The sequence below is a fragment of the Mirounga angustirostris genome, unplaced genomic scaffold, assembly GCF_029215605.1.
Source record: "Mirounga angustirostris isolate CCGP_5_RB_7025 unplaced genomic scaffold, mMirAng1.0.hap1 SCAF_10, whole genome shotgun sequence".
Lineage (NCBI taxonomy): Eukaryota > Metazoa > Chordata > Mammalia > Carnivora > Phocidae > Mirounga > Mirounga angustirostris.
The window spans coordinates 65,416,827-65,433,766 of NW_026991718.1; the positions used below are offsets into that span (position 1 = coordinate 65,416,827).

The following is a 16,940-nucleotide window of genomic DNA, read 5'->3' on the forward strand; positions in this document are numbered from 1 at the left end:
AAGACTACTAACTCCATGAAAAAATGTGAATAGGCAATTCATATAAGAAATAAAAATGGCCCTTAATCATGTGAAAAAAGAAATGCTAAAAACAAGAGAAATGCAAATTAAAAAATACACAGAATTTAAAACATGGACGGATGATCAACTGCACAGTCTCAAGGATACCTAAGGACAAAAAGAATAAAATGGACATGTCCCAGATGATGGACTCTAAAGTTAAAAAAAAAAATTAAAATGTTTTCAGTATCATATTAGAGCATAATAAATAATGCTTCAGGAATGCAATCAGCAAAATCCAGACTTTGGACAATTCCCAAGGACAACCTGTTTTGGGTATTTTTTTTTAAATCAATTATAGGAAATAAAAATGAGAGGTAAAGGGGAAACTGCTTATTAGAAGATAATTAAAAGACATACCAATCCCATGGAGCTTATTTGGATCCTGATTTGAACAAACTATTCAAAAAACAAACACTATGAGATAACCATAGAAATGTGAGCACTGACTTAATATTTGATGGTTTTTAAGGTATTATTAATTTTTAGGTGTTATAATGGCCATGTGATTATGCTTTTTTAAAAGAAATCTTATCTTTTAGAGATACATGCTGAAATATTTATGTATGAAAAGTTTTGAGGTCTGAATTTGCCTTATTTGCTAAAAATAATCTGGAGGAGGGGGAGAGAGGTGGGTGGGGCTAAAGCTAAAATCAGATGGGCCCTGGGCTGGTTAGTACTGGCTACAGGTTGGTTCACTGTACTGTTCTCCCTACTTTTTAAAATTTCCATATGTCCCATATTTCCAATTTAAAAAAAAATTGCTTCAAATATTGTTAGGGCCAGTACTCTGGACAGGACCCATCCTCTCTGACTGTTACAGCCAAGATTCTAAGTGGCACATGAGCAAAGTAGCATCCCCTACAGAACCTTCTTTCGGGCTTATTTCCATCTGAAGGTGTTTATCCATTTCTCCTGCACAGTGTTTTGTTATTACGGTCTCATTAAAATGGGTCAAGTAAGATTTTGGTTTATTATTCCCTCCAATGAGAAATAGGAAGTACAGAGTGATGGTTAAGGATTCAGGCTCTGGAGTCAGATAGCTGCACTCATGTCCAGCTCTACCGTCTGGATATGAGACCCTGGGGGAGTTATGGAGATAACACTGATAATTTCATAAATACGTTATGAGGATTCAGTGATTGACATAATGTATGTAAAGTGCTGAGAATACCTAGCACATAGTAAATATGCAAAATATTTTTGTTAATAATAGTAAACATCATCAACATTTAAAATATCTGTCCACAGAAGGTTCCCAGAGATTTTAAAATAAGATTTTAACTCCGTGATGCGCATGTCTGTGTGATTGTCTGAGTTACTATTGCTGTGTTTATATGCTGCCTGGCCATAAAATTGGTGTCTATTCTCTGAACCAGTTTTCTTTTTTTTTTTTTTTTAGGATTTTATTTATTTATTTGAGAGAAAGAAAGAGAGAAAGCATGAGCGTGGGCTGGGGGGGCGGCAGGCAGAGGGAGAGGGAGAAGCCGACTCCCTGCTGAGCAGGGAGCCAAACACGGGGCTCGATCCCAGGATCCCGGGATCATGACCTGAGCCAAAGGCAGATGCTTAACCGACTGAGCCACCCAGGCGCCCTGAACCAGTTTTCTGATAAAACTGTAGAATATGTTGGAACTGATGCAGCATCAAACTGAAAATTCTCCACAGCCTTAAAAGCATCAATATTATTTACATGCAAAGACATCAGTGAGATAAATAACATGCCGCAGATTCATTAAATTGCTACCATTATAGAAGTAGTAGCCAAATAACTTTATAGAATTATAAATTATAGGCAGAAGGCGCAGTAGTATATCATCAAACGAACAGTAGCACAAAGTCCTCAGAATCTAGTACTTGTGCCCTAGAGTGAGGAAAACTAGAGAAATATTTAAAATCAAATGGCTTGACCCCTGAAATCCTGAATTTCTGAAAACATTTTACTAATGGGAAGGAAACTTAAAAACAGTTTTGTGAACTCCGCTGCTGGCCCCCACAAATACCGACCTGATCTTCATATTAGCGAGGATGTTTCATTCCTCAGACAAAAGCTGAACAATCTGAAAAGAAGAGGACAGAATGAGCGAGCCCGGGGCACATGGACTGAAACATGACCTGGGGTCCTGCTCTAATCACTTTCCGCACGGCTTTGGACAAGGCACTCCGTCCCCAGGTCTTGGGTGTGCTCAAGTGTGACACGAAGGGGCTAGACTCAACCACCCGCAGGACACCTTCCACCTCTAAAACGTATGGCCAATTAATAGCATTCGTTTGTTCTTGGCAATACCTATTTCAGGGAAGTCATACAATTCAGCTACACCTCATTTATTGAGAGCCTACTTCAAAGAGTGGTGAAAACAGGGTAGAACGGAGCTATTCCCTCCCAATCTAGGCTCTTTAAAAAGACTGGGTTAGGGGCGCCTGGGTGGCTCAGTTGGTTAAGCGACTGCCTTCGGCTCAGGTCATGATCCTGGAGTCCCGGGATCGAGTCCCGAGTCCCGCATCGGGCTCCCTGCTCGGCAGGGAGTCTGCTTCGCCCTCTGACCCTATCCCCTCTCATGTGTTCTTTCTCTCTCATTCTCTCTCTCAAATAAATAAATAAAATCTTTTAAAAATAAAAAAATAAAAAGACTGGGTTAGCTCAGGCCCCCAGGCCTGCCTCACCCAGTGCCCCACGGCCTTGCACCCCCCCGCCCTCCCCGGGGCCAGGCCCCTGCCCGCATGGCTTGCCTCCCCTGCCCGCGGCCCTGCTGCAACCCACACCTGGGGCTTCCTGGGTGGGAGGTCCTCCTGGCCCCCCAGGAGGAAGAAGAGATACCTGCGGCCTGACAAGTCCCCCCCCACCCCCCGCAACTACTTGGCGGTGATGGCCTCGGTGATCCAGGCAGCACCCTTCCGCGGGCTGAAGGGCCCACATCAGGCGTCAGGTCCAGGCCGCGTTCCCCTCCTTCAGGGGCGACTACGAGGGCTGCAAGGATCCCGGCCGAGGCACTGCGGCTGCAGAACGCGGCCCTGGAGCGGGGCGGCGCTGGCAGAGCAGGGCCCTGCGGGGAGCCTTCGCCGGGGACCTGGCCCCTCCGCGCGGCGCGGCTGGCCCTAGAGGCCGTCGGGTCCCCAGCCGACGCCCAGGGAGGGCTTCAGCATGAATTGATTGCTAGGGGACCCCAGGGAGCGGGCACCACGGAGGGTCCGGCAGGCGCTGGGCACAGTGGGGAGAAGGTGATGCCCGCTCCACCCCTGCCCTCTGAGACGCCTCTGGGGCCCCTCTGCCCCCTTCCTGGGCCCAGGAGAGCAGAGGAGGACTTCCCAAGGGAGGAAGCAGCAGGCTCTCGCCCCTCTCCCCTGAGCACAGAGCCTGGCCCCTGCACTTACTGCAGGACCCCGAAGACCCCCCGGGGCTGTCCACTGGGAGTCATAGAGCCTCACTCTGGGTGGGCAGCTGCCCTCCTCCTACTTGCCCCTCCACCCTCCCAATGTGGTAACGCCCTTGGCTCCACTACCACCCACACCCTGTCCCCAGTGCCCACCTTCAGCCAGCCCAGCCTACTGGAGGGTGGCCCCGGAAGCTCATGGCCCGCCAGGGCTGCTCTGGGATCTAGATGCCCTCTTCCAGGGGGTGCCACCCAACCAGAGCATCTGTGCCGAGTGGGTTAATCACTCCCAGGATCCAGCTGCCTCCACCCCAGGCTGGCTACTCTCCCATAGAGCCTGCGAGGCTCCCAGGGCAGGGGCTGCTTTCCTCTCCTACCTCTTTCTGACACCACTGGCTTTTGGGGAACCAAGGCCAAGAGGACCAAGAGGTGTCTGTGGCCACAGCAGCCCTGAAACACCAGGCACCAGTGTGCTGAGAATCTGCGATGTTGATTGGACTACCCGACCAAGGGTTGGCGTTGGCCCAGGCACTGCCCTGGCCCTGATGGTCAGTCATGCCTCTCCTACCCCCAGAGGCAAGACTGGAAAGAGCGAGAGCTTTGCTTGCAGCAGCCCCTTCCGGATCCACTTTCTCTGGCCCTCTCTGTCCATCTATCCTTCCTTCCATCTATCCATCACCATGTGTCGCTTCCCCTCCTTGGCTCCGGGCTGGGAGAGGGAGAACTAACGGTGGCTCCAGCCTGAAGTCCTGTCCTCCTTCATGTGCCTGGGAATGAGGTAGCCCCTTTTGGGGGAAAGAAAATCAAGACCCTGCTTGGTTTGGGTGGTGGTAGTGGGGAAGATAACAGTAAGGGAGTAGACAATAAAAATAATAATAATAAAAATTAAAAAATTAAAAATAAAAAAACTGGGTCAAACTTGGGAATAAAACTTAAAATCATGTTGTCAATTATATCTCAGTAAAATTGGGGGAAAAATCTTAATGGAATTGTATACTTCCAAATGTTAAGTTTTATGGTATGTGAATTACATCTCAAGAAGAAGAGGGGAAAAAAAAGAAAGAAAGTATCTTGGGTGGCCCAAAGAGGCTTAAATAGTGATGTGAACCAGAGTATGAACTTTTATAACTGAACAAGGAAAATCTGCACAGCAAATTTAGTTAGACCAACAGTGAGAAGCACCCTTTACCAAGACGGGCTACATAATTTGCATGGCCCAGAGGAAAATGAAAATGCAAGGCCCCTGGTCCAAAATTGTGAAGAATTTTGGGGCACCTGGGTGGCTCAGTCGGTTAAGCATCTACCTTAGGCTCAGGTCATGATCTCGGGGTCCCAGATGGAGCCCCACGTTGGGCTCCCTGCTCAGTGGGAGTCTGCTTCCCCTCTCCCTCTGTCCCTCCCCTCCTCCCCCGCTTTGTGCACTCTTTCTCTCTCTCAAATAAATAAATAAAACCTTTTTAAAAATTGTGAAGAATTTCAAGAGAGTGACAGCAGAGCGTTAAACCAAACTCACATCCCTCTGGGCATGGGACCCTGTGTGACTGCACAGGTCACAGACCCATGAAGCCAGCTGTATTTACTGAACTGTTAAAATTTTCTAGGCCCAGGACAGAACACTTAACAGACAACCCTTTCAATTTTCACCACAACCTTGTGAAAGTAACATTATTATCCCTATTTTGTGAGCGAGGAAATAAAGGCTTCAAGAGGTTAAAGAATCTATCCAAGTTCTCACAGCCTGGAAATGACAGAGCTGAACTTCATACTGAGGCCTGACTCCAAAGTCATGTCCTCGCCAAAATTTTTGAGTGAATACGCCAATGTATGTGGAAACATAGAAAGATAAATTATACACATGCATTTAATAAATCATGTACCTTATGAAGCCTGCAAAACAAAGACATTTTAAAGATGCCATAAATAGATATTCTAGTATTTTCTTTCCATACCTCAACCAATTGCCTTTCACAATTTCCAGTAGTACCCAGGGGTTAAGGCTGCCCTTGACTCAGACAAAATTAGAGTTAATAGTACCCAAGATGTTAATTTCCCTATGAAGCGTGAACATTTTAATAAGATATTCTTAAAGGTAACACTCAAAAAGGGGGTTGCTCATAATGGAATTTTAGGCCCTGTGAAAATCAAGGGGCATTTACTTTTTTAATCTGGAGGCTGACTTGCCTTGGAGAAATTGCATTTCATTCTCTGATAAAGCAAGCAGGCTGAGCCTGACCAAGATTTTTGGTGTATTCTAGGTTGTCTGCACAGTTATACAGCAAAGGCTGATTGGGGAACACAAGATTACAACAAGATACAACATTAGTGACAAGTGTTTACTGAGTGCCTATGACAGGCCAGAAACCTTGCTGGTTGCTAGGGATAGATAGAGTGAGTCAGCCATCAAGGAACTACGTGTGTTTTAAAGGAACAGAGGGGGATCCATGCCAAGAGAAATAACCTTGGAAAGAGATGCAGTTTGTCTTCTCCTCCTTCCTCTTCCTCTCCACTAGAAAGCAAAACCTGTGCTTACAGGTGTATTTTATGAAAAAATAGTTCAATACATTAGAACTTGATGAAAATGATAAATTTTCCTTAAAAATATTAGAATCAACTTTTTATAACTGTCATCTTTCTCTAAACTATAGTGTAGTTTTTAGATCCTCTTGAAATACTGGGATGCCACAAAGTGCATTACAAAATTTGTTTTTGAATTCTGCTTTTATCTCTTTGTACATAATCAATAATAATCTGTGGTTGAACCATGGAGGTGCTAAAGATGGACTGCCCAAGATAAAGGTGATTTTTATAACTCTTCCTCAAGATGGCGACAAAGGACCGCGTCTTTAAAACAGGGACGCCAACTCTGTGCTGTTTAAATTAAATGGAAAATTCAGAATTTATTTCCTTACCGAATCTACAAGAAAAAAAGTGTAAATAAATGATATCTACAGAACTGTATTTTTCTAGTATCCTATTGGTTTAAAGGGTGAATTATTTGGATAGACTGTTCGCTTTGTAAAAGTAGCACTAGGAAAAAAAGGATGGAGTAGAAAGAAGAAAATTGGAATCACAGATTATATATCGAGATGGGTATGTCAACAACGCTTCACATGCCTTTCTTTGGTTGCTATGGTAACTCCCAGGTTCATTTACTCAGCCCTTGTTTTAATAGAGCTCTGAAAGCAGTGGAATGTTGAGCTGCAGTCAGACTGCCTGGTTCAAGTCTTATCTCCACCCTTTACTAAACATGTGACTGTCAAGTGATTTAACATCTCTCCGTGTCTCAATTTCCTCATTTGGAAAATGCGGATGATGAGTAACTGAGAATAAGCATGTAAAGCACTGAGCACAGTACCTGGCACATATTATGTATTCAGTAAATCAGCAGTCACCACCAAACCACCATCATGGCCACCCCTAAGCAATCTACAAAGACTCATCAAAACATTCATTTCACCGTATTTTATGAAGAAGCATGGTTCTTGGTATTGGCCAATCCCAGATAAGGGGGGAAATACTTTGGGGCTAAACAGTATAATTTGAATATCTGGCTCATTGCTTAAAATATCATATTGTTCAGTTTTTCATTTTGAAGCAATCCAATAATTTGATCAATGAATCACTCCATTCTGTTCAATTGCCATTTAGGATCTTTCTAGTTTTGCCGTAACAAAAAATTACATAAAGCAAATTTATGCAGAAAGCCACATTTTTACCAACCTATTTCTTCTTTTAAGTAGATTTTTACATACCCAATCTCTGTTTCTATTCTAGCATTTCCTCTGTAATTACTAGAAAAAAAGAATAAAAATAAGTACCATTTTCCAAATTTTATAACCTTCATGAATAAGTTTAATCTACCCATATTTGCAGGAGATGCTTGGCTTTATTTTAGCGCTATCCTCTTTTTGCCTTTCCTTCTTGATATTGCTAATTAACTCAGGGCTTAAGCAGTTCTTTCAACATTAATCCTTTCCATTGTCATTAATTTTTTTAATTGTCAAAATAATTTTCCATATTAATAGCCAATATGCCTGCTCTCAGCTGGTCAAGGTTCTGTTGGTCTGTTGATGTGGTTGATCTGTTTTGTTTTTCCTTCTAAACAGTTCAATTTATCTACAAAATCCCAATTGTCTTGCTAGTATTCCTCAGCTAATTAATTGTGTGTCCTCTACTCAGCATTGTCTTTTAAATTCAAATGCTTTGCTTTTGATAGAATCATTTCTCACTGTTTTTCTACTTACTACCCGTGCGACTCAAGCCCTTTGATAGCGATGATGACCGTTGGCACTGTATCATCCAGCCACACTCATGTCTCCCTGCTTCAGCCTGATGGCAGAACTTGCAGAGAAATATGGAGCCACAGGCAGAGATCCTCTTAAGAACTCTGGACCAGGAGAGTCAAAAGGACACATCAGTAGTGGAAAGCTTCTCTCTCATTAGCTGGATAAATTGACACTTTCTAAAAATTATGCTGTTTACACATTTTACTTTGTAATCAACATTATTTGGCTGCATTCTAAGATTTTTGAGAGATGTTTTTTAAAGTCAGAGAAACCGGGGCGCCTGGGTGGCTCAGCCGTTAAGCGTCTGCCTTCGGCTCAGGTCATGATCCCAGGGTCCTGGGATCGAGCCCTGCATCAGGCTCCCTGTTTCACGGGAAGCCTGCTGCTCCCTCTCCCACTCCCCCTGCTTGTGTTCCCTCTCTTGCTGTCTCTCTCTCTGTCAAATGGATAAATAAAATCTTTAAAGTAAATAAATAAAGTCAGAGAAAGTTCATTTGTGTGATCTCTGGTACTATTTCCATGTTTCACTTACTTCATATTTGCGATTGTATCAGAGGGAAATAAGCCCATCCTTTCTAACAAAATGTTAGAGAAAAACAGGGTGTGACAGTCTGTTACTTTGGTGCCCCCAGTGAAACATTTCCTGGTATTCATGCCTTTGTGTATTCAAGTCCTTGACTCTGGCCTTGGTCATGTGACTGGCTTTGGACAATGGGACATTAGCAAGTGTGGTGCAAGCAGAGGCTTAATAAGTACTTGCACGTGGTGGGGTGGGGGGTGTCCTCTTGGAAGGCTTCACCTTAGAGCTAGACCCCTGAAAGGCCACAAGTGGAGGGAAACCACAGAAACCATTTGGACGTTCCAGTTCCAACCAAGCTGTCGTCAGAATACAACAGCCAAAGTGTCCTCAGCCACACAACATGGGGCAGAAGTTCCTCCCAATGGAGCAGAGTCAACCCACAGAATCATGAGAAGTAACAGGTTATTGTTTAGCTACTATGTTTGGGGATGGCTTGTTACACAGCAATAGGTAGCTGAAACACCTGGTAAGAAATTACCTTCTTAATTACACATGGTGTTTCCCTTAGGTTTCCTCTCAGGAAAGCATCACTATGTACACATTTCATTTTGATAAAGATTCAGCTCTAAATTTATATCCAACTGAGATGTCAGAATGATGCCCGACACCCTGCAGTGTGCTTTGGCCTTTGAGCTATTTAAAAACCTGTCACCCAGGGCAGCCCTGTCCTCACTGACATCTCCACCAGGAAGCCTGGCTGGCTGGCACTCTAGGCATCGCAAATCTTATTTTGGAAAACGCTGACAGATTGTTTCACAGAATATTGTCATAATATCATGTCCCTGAATATTGAGTTGCCTTCATGGTAGCAGATTTCTGCAGAGATTGGGCTTTTAGATTTCTATGATTCCAACATTTCCTTTTTTGTTAAACTGTGAATTTATTAAAAGTCATTATGAAACCATAGAGAACTAAAAAGAAAAGTTTACCTACAAAAAAAGTCTGAACATTGATGGCGGACTAGTTGAATCCACTCCAGTATGTCCTCACAATGGCGTGCTATGTACTGATAAAACAATAGGCAAGTTCCGTAGTACTGACATGGGAAGTCCTCCTGGATAAAGCAGTAAACAAACAAACAAAAAAAGCAAGTTTCAGAACAGTGTGTATGGTATGCTCCCCTTTGGGTTAAAAGGGAGAGAAATCTATATTTGTATTTGCGTATATGCGTGATATATTTAAAAATCTAAGAACAGGAGTGGGAAATTGACACTAGGGGAATAAGCACAAGAAAGAAACTTTTCACTATTATACCTTTTTATATTTTCTTGTTTTTTAAACATATGAATGTACTACCTATTCAAAATATAAGGTAAGTTGTTTCAGTTTGTGAAGACATGAACTAAAATATTAGCAGGGATTGCCTCTGGGTGATAAGATTTCACTTTTTTTTTTCTTTTTGTTTATTTGTATTTCCTATTTTTCCACACAAAAAAATTTCATGTAATTTAAAAAGCAATATTTAAAAATTATCAAATAAAAAAAATCCATTGATAGTCCCATCATTCAATCCAAACACAACTATTATCTTTCTATGCATAAACCTTGTAATCACAAATACATACAATCTGGTATCCCTTATCTGAATATACCAAGGTTTACATAACTGAACACTTTGACATTTTTTACTGTATCCTTTCATAAATAATGATGCAATTGATGTTTATACAAAGAGTTTTCCATATGTACAATAGATCCTCAAAAGTGACATTCTGTTTCAGATGGTATAAACATTTTCAGAAGTGTGATATGTACTGTCTAAATGATTTCCAAAAGGATTGCTGCCAGTAGAAATTTATGAGAACGCCAGGTTCATTCAACTGTCATTAGCATTGATTAGCATTTTAAAAATCTTTGCTAATAGTCAAATCTGAAACTCTTTATAACTTGTCTTTAGATTTCTTTTGCAACTAGTAAAGATGAACATTTTTCTATTTGTGTGCTGACCAGTTTAATTCTCCCCTAAAATATTTTTTCAAGTCCTTTGCCCATACTGAGATTTTAGAGGGTTTTCTTTGTTTACAGGTCTTTAAGTATATTTTAGTTATTAGCAAGTGTTAGACACCTTATCTGTCCTTTTCATTGGAAATGTTTTTCCTCTGTCATCTGCATTTCGTTTTATTTTATTGCATGTAGAGTGTTAGGTTTTTGTTTATTCATGCCTATTATTTATGCTTTGACATTGCTACCCTTCAGAAATTGCAATATTCACTTCTTTTTTCTTCTAATTTGATATACTTTGATCTAAAATTTTTTTCTTTAATTATTTAGAATTTCCATGTGCAATGTTAGAAAAAGACTTGGATAGATACTTTTAAGGCTATCCACATTCCTTAATAGAATTTATTGAGTAATCTTTCCTTTTCCCATTGATCATGTGGCCTTCCCTATAATATTTTTGGTTCTTATGCATACTAGTGTCCATTTCTATCATAGTTACTATGTTCCACGATTTACATCAGTATCACACTCTTTGCTAAAGTTTGAGCACATCTTTTCACAAATGGCAGTGCTCCAACCCATCAGAATCATCGTGATCATGTCTTTGATGCCACCGCTTAACTTGATGTTTATTTATCATCTTCTTCAGGTAAATAATTTTATCTTTCAAAAGTGTTCTATGGTTTTTGTTGGAAATTTGTCAAACCTATAAATTAACTTGAGTAAAAATTGGGTTTGTTTTGTGTTTTGTGTTTAATTTTCTTGCTTCTAGGGGCACCTGGGTGGCTCAGTCGGTTAAGCATTTGCCTTTGGCTCAGGTCTCGATCTCGGGGTCCTCAGGTCATGATCTCGGGTCATGATCTTGGGGTCCCCTCATCGGGCTCCCTGCTTGGCGGGAAGTCTGCCTCTCTCCCTCTGTCCTTCCACCAGACACCGCTTGTGCTCTCTCTCTGAAATAAATAAATAAATATCTTTAAAAAAATAATTCTCTCTCCCTCAATCTCTGCCCCTCCCCCCCTGCTTGTACTCTCTTGCTGTCTCTCTAAAAAAATTAAAATAGGGTGCCTAGGTGGCTCAGTTGGTTAAGCGACTGCCTTCGGCTCAGGTCATGATCCTGGGGTCCCAGGATCGAGTCCCACATCAGGCTCCCTGCTCAGCAGGGAGTCTGCGTCTCCCTCTGACCCTTCTCCCTCTCATGCTCTCTGTCTCTCATTCTCTCTCTCGCAAATAAATAAAATCTTAATAAAAAAAAAATTTTAAAAATTAAAATAAATAAATAAATAAATAAAATTATTGCTTCCAAAAGGAACATGGTTCTCTTTCCATTTAGTCAGGACTTCCTGCAGCTCACCACCATTTTTGTTTGTTAATTTGATTGGTTGATTGGGTTTTTTCTCACAGGTCACCCATATTTCACATTAAAAGTATTCCTTGGTACTTTATGGGTTTTGTTTTGTGAATGGGGTCTCTTGTTATATTTTTTGAACTGATTTTTCCCTACATAGAGGAATCCTAGTGATTATATATTTACCTCGAATCTGGCCCTTTGGTGCTCTATTATTATCCTGGAAAACAATTTCCACTTTAGGTTTTCTGGAATACAAATTGTTTTGACACTTCAATTGGCCTGAAACTCTGTTAATTCAGGGGGGGATGAATCATTAAGGGTACCACAATGGCCAATCAACGGGGTGATCTGAATGTTTACTTCCCATTAATTTTACTGTGTTGTGGACACAGCCTGTTTTAGGGATGTTACCATGGAACCTTGTAAAAATAGAATTGTGAATGTATGCTGATGAAATACAAGTACAAGAACAGTCCCTGATTTAGATGTGAGCTGTGCACCCGGCTAACTCTCACTCTGTTTTGACAATCGCAGGTGAAGAGAGGTGAGAATCCTAAAATAGAAAGGACATTGAAGAAATCAGCAGAATGGCTGAATCAGTGGCTGGTTTTAATTACCTGCCCAGATGTCTTGAGGACATTCCATATGTAATTGGTTCTACCTTGCCACCTTTGTACAGATAAAGATTCCTAAGAGAATTGGGAAGACATGGAGATTTGTCACTTGGTGCTGCTACAAGGGTACCCATATTGCCTTCGTTTCATCTTGGCCAAGAAATGAGGTTGTTCTTTGTCCTCTTCATTGCAAATCTCCTCTAGCTACACATGGAAGTGGGTTCTCGTTCCCTTTGTCTTGTCCCAGGAGCCATCATGGCCAACAGTGCTCCCTCTGGTGGGAAAAGCCGCCTTGCCCAAGCTACTGACTACAAGGATAGGAGCAGGGCATTCTACTCCAATGAAGACCCGCAGGGAGGATAGGGGATAAAAACACTGAGAGAACAGTTGGGGGGAGGGGGACAGAAAGCTTGGTATGGACAGATAAATGTCTTATGGGTAAAATAAAGAACTGTGTAATATGTCCTCTGTATTCTGTGTATGCTCCAGCATCTAAACATGCAACTTTCCTTCAGATAATGGCTGCAACTTCCTTCCTGTTAAAGACCTGGCTGATGAATTACCTGACAATGTGCATCTCCACCCTCAGACAAAGGTGAAGAAAAAGGACTTAACATGTAAACGCCTGCATTTGTTTAAAACTTTTGTTTCTCAGTCAAGATCAGTGAGCAAAAAGTCAAGATGGAGTAGCAATTTAGCAGAGGATGAATGTTCAAGTGTGTGTACACATTAGAAGGAATATTTCCACTGAGCAGTGTCAGTAATATGCTAGAGTTTCAAAGCACTACAGCTAGGAAAGAGCTAAGAGAAATGACTTGTGCCCTGAGAAGCAGCGGGAGGATGATAGAAAAGGGCCATTTTTTTTTACAATAGTAAATCAAAAGTACTCCAAAGGATACAAAAATACAGATTCAAAGGGGGACATGCACTCTGATGTTTATAGCAGCATTATCAACAATAGCTAAACTATGGAAAGAGCCCATATTCTGGATTCATGTGAATGGATAAAGAAGACGTGGATGGAATATTACTCAGCCATGAAAAAGAATGATATTTCCAGTGATACGGATGGAGCTAGAGTGTATTATGCCAAGTGAAATAAGTCAATATCAGAGGAAGACAAATACCATATGATTTCACTCATATGTGGAATTTAAGAAACAAAACAGATGAACGTGTAGGAGTGGGAAAAAAAGAGGAGCAAGGGAAACAAACCATAAGAGACTCTTAACGTGAGAGAACAACTGAGGGTTGATGGAGGGAGGTGGGTGGGGGATGGGCTAGATGGTGATGGGCATTACGGAGGACACTTGTTGGGATGAGCCCCTGGGTGTTGTATGTAAGTGATGAACCACTGAATTTTACTCCTGAAAGCAATATTGCACTGTTAACTTAGTAAAATTTAAATAAAAATTTTAAAAAAAGTAAAGCAGGCGATCTCTTTAATAAGATCTGTAATAAACGACCCCTGTCCTGAAAATCGGCGTCAGGATGCACAGTGGCACACCTCTCTGAGGAGAAGCCCCCTCAGGCTGACATAGCCTGCTGTCTGAAGGCCAGAGGAAACAAACATTCCGTTGCTTTTCTTCTTTATTTGTGTATTCTGACCTAGTGGCTCCCTCCCTTTTTCCTCCTAGATGGGCACTTTGTGGATTATTCTGGTATAAAATTAGGATGCACTATTATTCTTGGTTATGGGGTGGGTGAGATAGGCGCTCAAATGATATCCTGTTCTAGCAAAGCTGCTCTTCTTCCAAACTCAGAGAGGACGCTGCCCACTTGCATTTGGGGATGCCCGGGCCCCACCTTCGCTTGCCCTATTCACCACTGCACCCCAGAGCATGAGACAATGCAAGGTGCCACTAGTCATAGTAAATTGTCATATGAAGGCAATGCCTAACTGTATTTTCAGCCTTTTATCTGTTCATTCCTGCAGCTCCACGGGACCTCCTATCCTTCAGAAAGTTGTTTCAGACCTGGGGTCCACGACAGAGAAAGAAGGGACTTTTTTCTTCTATCTTCCTTTCCTTAGATACCATTGTCTCTGCTGTGATTTGTGTCAACACTAAGAACATATTTTTTTTTCCAGAAATTTCCAGAAAATTATCCAGGACTGGAGAGTCACTCATTTCCTCAATTTGGTGGAAACCAAGCCTGTGTCTTAAGGAACCACCTCCATTCATGGGAGATGGCCCAGGTTAGAGCTGAAAAAACGGTATCAGCTAGAGGAGACCCTCTAGATGACAGGGAGCCATTAGGAATTGAGAGTGCAGTGGGGAGATGGATTTTTTTCAATTTTAGACTTTCATTTATTTGGACTTTGACTCCAGGGGAAGATAATTGGATTTCAAAATGTAGTTCCTTTGGACTTTACCATGCAACTAGGTCTAATCTTTAAACTTTCATTTCTCCCTGAGAATTTGTAATGGAGGAGGAATTTATATTCACATCTGGGGCCTCTTTATAATGTTTGCATTTTATGTGTGGAGTACCTTACTGTTATCATTTGCTCTCATCAAAGAACCTCTGGTGATAGACAATGTGACTGATTTAAACAGGGGTTGGAAACAGAACAGGTATGTATTTCCAGCTCTGTGTACAGGAACCTTGGGGCTTAATGTATGGTTGTGACCCATCTCAGAGCCTTCTTCAGGTAACACCTAAACTACCCAGCAGATTTTGGGGGGGGGGCCCTGAGCCTTATACAGTTTGTAGGGAGGGAGCAGTTTAAGGAAAAAGGAACATAAAGTGATGAATACAAAATTAGGTATTGGGCCATGAAAGGGAGCCAAACGAAGGAGGGTCATGTAGCATCAGTATCCTTAGCTTTGATAAACCCACCCCTCTGCCCACCTGCTGTCTGGAGGACACCCAAAGAAACAGTGGACAGTCCACAAGGATAGGAGCAGGACCCTCCCCATGAGTTGTTGACCTCTCCCAAGATAGCTGCACCCCCTGCTGGGCCACACACTTAACAGTTGCTTGTAAACCCATCTAAAATGATGTCGTTATTCACAACGGACTCTTCTCATAAATATCTGTGGCTTCCACTGTAACCTCACTGCCAAGTTAGAATGGAAGTGAATCTTAAGATTGAATTCCTCCACCCATGTAAATGTTGATTAGCAAGCAGGCATGAAACAATCCTACAACCTGTTCTGGGATCTCTATGAAGTTCCAGCTCTGTTCTGTGCATGGAAGGTTAACTAGATGCAAATATGACAATATTCTGGTGACAGGATAGAGTCAGATTCAGGCACAATAATTGTCTGTGAAGGATTTCAGAGTGGGTTTTTTCCCCTAAGAAAAAGGACACTCTCCAACACAAGAACAGAGTAATATCAAAATCAGGGAATTTAACATTGATACATACCTATTATTTAATCCACAGTCTATATTCAAATTTTGTCATTGTCTCAGTAATGTTCTTTATACCTGTTTTTTGTCTTGGTCTGGGATCCTTTCCAGGATCATAGGTTGCATGTGGTCATGAAGTCCCTCTGCCTCCTTGCACCTGGGACAGTTCCCCAGTCATTTTTTGCCTTTGTCCACCTTGACATTTTTGAAGAGTAAAGACCAGTTAGTTTGTAGGCTGTTCCTCATTTTGGCTTTGCCTGATGTCTCCTCATGATTAAATTAAGGTTATATATTTTTGGCAGGAATGCTACAGAAGTGATGCTGTGCATCCTATCAGGAAGCACGTGACATTGGTTTGCCCCAGTATTGGGTGATGTTCATTTTGATGGCTTGGTTCCAATGTGGCACTCTAAGGTTCTTCATTATAAAGTCACTACTTTCCCCTCCCGTGATTAATAAGCAATCAGCAGGAAGATACTTTGAGACTATGCAAATACACATTTGTCAGGAAACTCACCCACTATTTTAGGTAACATTGATGAGTTTCTAATTCACTCATTTATTTTTATTGTTTAATTTCTATTATAAGGGAGAACTGTTTCAGTATGAACTCATGAAATTTTATTCAACGGGTTGTAGTCCACTATCACTAATATTTAGGTAACAGTGAAATTGTCTATAATTTCCAGCCCTCATCTTGTATGCCTGTCATTTGACTGATGACATCCATTTGTCTAATTACCAGAGCTTCTGTTGCTAATCAGAGATTAAGAGAGCTGAAGGACATTTAGTAACCCAATGACCCCTGGAGTGCATATTCCTGAATTAGGAAAATTGAATACTACAGAGTGTAGATTAAAGAACATATTTACATCACAGTGCCTATGCTGAAGAATTTAAATTATACAGGACATCAATCATTAAACTTGAGAGATCAAAAGATTGAAAAGTTGGGTAATGTTAAGAGGAAATGTACTCACCCCTTCTTGGAACTGAGTTAGTATGGTTTTTGCTCTCTGTCTGATCCAAGCCCGGCTCAGCCCCTCCCTACCCTTCTCATTCTTGGAAACCTAGTCTGCCTGTGTGTTCATGCTCGCTGCTCCCAGTCAAGCTGTAGGCTTAAAAACAATGTCCTGCCCTCACTGGAGGAGGCCTGAGAGAGTCCAGCATCTTCTGTAACTGGGTAGGTACATCTGTCTAATGCTCAGATTCAGTTACAAAGCCCATGTGCTCCAACACAAAGCCACTTCTTCCAACCTAGCCTTGACCCCATCATACAGTTGATGTTTTGGCCCTTCTCTGCATACCTCTTGTCTTATTTCTCCATTGGTTTGGAACACAGTTGGGAAGAGGCTAAATTTACTGGCCCCCCTCAGAGACCTC

The 16,940-nt window shown here is 41.9% G+C and overlaps 1 long non-coding RNA gene across 1 annotated transcript; it reads right to left on the bottom strand.

The window, feature by feature from the left end:
- Nucleotides 1–1,302: 1,302 nt before the first annotated feature.
- Nucleotides 1,303–11,228, bottom strand: LOC135361677 (uncharacterized). The gene is made up of 3 exons (XR_010405359.1): nucleotides 11,017–11,228; nucleotides 9,231–9,351; nucleotides 1,303–2,120 (listed from the first exon to the last, which is right to left on the bottom strand). It is a non-coding gene; the product is annotated as an uncharacterized LOC135361677 (long non-coding RNA).
- Nucleotides 11,229–16,940: the final 5,712 nt, after the last annotated feature.